A 4,094-nucleotide genomic window follows, 5' to 3' on the forward strand; every position below is an offset into this window, starting at 1 on the left:
AAACATAGTCTAATACTTTGTTTGGTTTCATTTTCTTCTCTCAAGTTCATTGCTGCTTGCTTCAGACAGGTTAATCAATACTGTGAGGACTATTTTTGGATTCAGTGACAAGCTGACTACACCCTCAAGGCAAAGAGAAAAGTTTCCAGGTCTCTTTCAGCCCTCGAACAGCTTTGAGAACAGCTTTGAAGGAGAGGGAAGGTGACACCTTTCAGTAGCACAATATTTTTAACCTTGGTTTGCTGCTGCGAGAGGCTCAGGTTTTGAAATGTGTCACCAATGGTGGAGGAACATGACTGAAGCTGCCATTATATTGGAGGAAATAGTTTTAAAGCCTCCCAGTATCAGGTGATTCCATGTGTGTCCAAAGTACTGTGCCTCCCTGTGCTGTGCTTCTGCCTCAACGTTGACAACTCTGCACTTGCTTTTGTTTTTAACCTCTACCTGTTTGCTTAGCTGGGATTTGAACAGATCACTGCATCCTTGTGCTAATTGCAGTTTAATAATTAGTACCTATCAAAATGCTGCCTTTCAACTGCCATTCAATTCGCTCCTTGCTTGCCAAATAATTTCACCTTTCCCTTGCTGCAGCCACTGTGCTCAAGGGTGACAGGGTTAGCATTTCTTAATTTCACATCCAGATCTCTCTCTGTCCTACACATTAACCTCTCAGTGGTTTCAGTTTTACTCCCCAAGCTAAAAGACACAAATTGCACTCAATGTGATTGCAGAGAGCAAAAAAAAACAAACCAAAAAGCCTGCAGTTACAGTGATCCCACTGCCATTCTGTTCAGATGCACAGCTAGTCCTCCAGCAGCTGAAACATATGGGAGGTGGCAGCAGGCAGGTCAGTGCTATTGTGGGTAGCAGAGATCTAGCTAGCTTTAATGTATTTTTGGAGAACCAAATACGTGAGAAGCTATAGGCAGCCTGTTCTCTCGTCCCAGGGTTCTAGGTAGCTGAGATTAAGAAAGTCGTCAGGAAATCCAGTTCCTTAACTCTGATCCCAGTGATCAAATTGATTGGTAAAAGCTAGAATTATGTGGCACTTAATCTAGTGACTTGGTGGCCATGTGGACTGTACAGCTGACCATTACCATCTATTTGTTGGTACTGTGGTTCATATGCTGCGGCCTCTGCAACAAGATGCAGTTGTTCCTGAATGGCACAGTGTATTGAGGACATGGAGAGAAAACAGATTTGCTTGCATTAAAAATCATGGATCAGAAGGAAGCTGAAATTTGGCCTGAACAATTTTTGTGGATTTCTGTTACATTTCATTAAACTATAAGCCTATGACAGTCAAAAGTAGAAGTGCTACAAATCAGGATCTACGCAATGTAAGCTTTGAGCACCTTTGTCTCTTTTTGCTAGAAGCTGTTTATCTGTTTCTCTTCATTTTACTTGATTCAATCTGTACAAGCAGCCCTGCATTGTCAGTGATGCTGCAAAGCCCATTCCTACTTCCAGCAGTGGATCAATAAACATTTGCCTCTTGCTGCTTCCTGCCCATCCACTGATTTGTCCTCCAGAACTGGAGAAGTCAGGGCTTCTCCCCAGGGCTGCCCTCAGCTGTGTCTCTGCCCAGGCAATGATAAACATCAAGGAAAGCTGCAAAGAGGTCCTGTGCTGTCGCTTTCTGTACAGCTCAGAGGTTAAAAAAAGATTAAAAAGATGCTCCAGCAGTCATTAAAAAAAAAAAAAAAGAGCGTTTAATGTTGTTGCAGCAGTAATAGGAGTGTGTTGGAGATAGTGCCAAGAACTGCACAGTGCCTGAGGCTGTACCTCCTGTTGACCTGAAGTCAACTGAGCCAAGGAACTTTTAAAGTTACCAACAGATCCATGGCTGGGGGGCTGCTCTGATTCTTCAGCGCCTCTTTTGTGGTCAAATTAGCTTTTCTACTGAAGCAACAGCAGTTCAGGTTAAAAATGTAATGCTTGTCCAAAAGGTTCACAACCCTGAAATATGTACCTTCATCTGAATCCTCTGCTCTTTTCAGCCATAGAAAAATACTAAAAGCAAAAACAAAGCAAACAACCCCAAACAATAACAAAAACAAAAAACAAACAAAACAAAATGCAGATCTGTTCAGATCCCAGTTTGAGGCAGGACAGGAACCAGCTCACCTCCTGCTTTTACTGCATGGGGTTGCTCGGCCCTTGTCTGATCGGAGCTGCTGTCCAAAGCAAAGAGCTGCACAGAGAAAAGGCAGGGAGACCCCAGGCACGCAGTACAAATTATACAGACTGAGTTGATCTAAATAGTAAATACTGTAGGGGAAGCTGAAGAAGCTCTCAGGCCCTGGAGGAGGGCAGGATGTACTGGAGCTGTTCCAGGACATGGGATGCTCTCCCTGGTGTCCATACCTGTGTGTGCAGTGCCACTGATACCCACAGGCACCTGGCTCTGCTTGCTTTTCTTCCCCTGCAGCTGTTGTGCAGCTTCCCTGTATCTCATCCGTTAGAGAGCACAGAGGGGCAGGGGAGGAGGTGAATCCTTGCAAATCCAGCAATTCCCCAGAAGGGAACAGATGTGGGGGCAACATATATGTGGCTTCTATAATCTTCATCTTTTCTGCAGTGTTTGTCCTCACATTAGCATCAACAAACAGGCTCTGACCTTGCCTGTTGATGCTTTAAATGCCCTGTTACACAGCAAGCATGGGAATGAGTTAGTCACATGGAAAGTGCTTAGTCTCACATGGGCTGTTCATGTGCAGGGAGGAGAAAAAAAAAAGCCAGTCTCACAAATACAATAATCTCTGCAGGAATCTCTCTCTCTCTCCCCTTCTATAATAATGAAATACAGGCTGGGTTTCTGCTTTGGGGGAGAGTCATATCATGGTTTAAAGCTGTTTAAAAAACACAGACAAATCAATACTTTATTCTCTTGTCGACCACAGGGTTAACTTGGTCACACATGCCTGCCCTCTTTATGAAGGCACCTCGTTAAGAAGCCACCTTGTTAATGCATGATGCTTCAGTTCAGGGTTGTGTAGAAGTTTGAAAATTAAAAACCCAAAAGCCTCCATAGGGCTGAAAAGAGCCCAATCCTTTTCCTGCTCCTTGCTCTCAGGCCAGAGGTGAGCTGCCAGTGCAGCTGGAATTCACGGATGTGCGAGGAAGAGATGTGTTTTCTGGCTGCAATGCCTTGCTCCCAGAAACATGCACTCACCCACACCAAAGGCACTGCAGTGCACTCTGAACTGTGCCCTGTTCTGCTCTCCTTTACTCACTCATCTTTACAAACTAGCCTCAAATTCCCACAGAGGCAATGAACATTAACTGTAAATCTGGGGCATGAATCAGTGGGCTTGGATGTGCGTTGCACACACATTTTTCTGCACAGATCCACCCATAAAGCCCAGCCTGGCTTTGAAAATTTCATTCCTCTGTGGAGGCTCTGCCAGGTAGCCAATACCCTGCAGCCACCCAGCAAATTCTTTCCACATATAGGGGAACCCACAGCAGGTGCATAGACAACATAACCTTTCACCAGCTGGAAAACCTTCATGAACAATTGCGGAGGTATTTATTTTGGTTGCAAGAAGATATGGTTCTGCCTTTTGTTCCAGCTCCCAGAATAGCTGCACACAGCAGGGCTTGGCAGCTGAGGTGCAGCTCAGCAGGACATGGGGCTTTGTAGTGGGACACAAACTAGTTCTGTGGTTTGGGCTTTGGAGCATCAGCACTGGTTTGTTGGTTTGTTCCTTCCTTTCAGTTCTTGTGCCTGGCTGAACAAAACATCCATGCACCATGGCTGTACATTGGGGTGCTTCACAAAATGAATCCCATAACTCTTGTTTCTCCAGCACTTCTGCTGGTGATGTATTTGCTGCCCAATCTCCCCCGGTCACAGCCCATACCTCTGGTGAAGTTATCTCTCTCACAGCTGAGCGCCAGCATCACTCATCCCTGCGGGATTTGGTGATAACCTTTCGTTTGGCTGCTGGCTCCATGCCTCATTGCTGCTGTCTGCAGGGCTCTAATTTATGGCTTCTGCATGCACGTGTCTCCCTCTGCCCCCCGCCTTCACCACCCCTGGACCTTTGTGCAAGCACCAGCACCTGCTGCTGCCAGGAGAGAGGGAGCAG

The sequence above is a fragment of the Tetrao urogallus genome, assembly GCF_951394365.1.
Source record: "Tetrao urogallus genome assembly, chromosome: 14".
In the NCBI taxonomy this organism is placed as follows: domain Eukaryota; kingdom Metazoa; phylum Chordata; class Aves; order Galliformes; family Phasianidae; genus Tetrao; species Tetrao urogallus.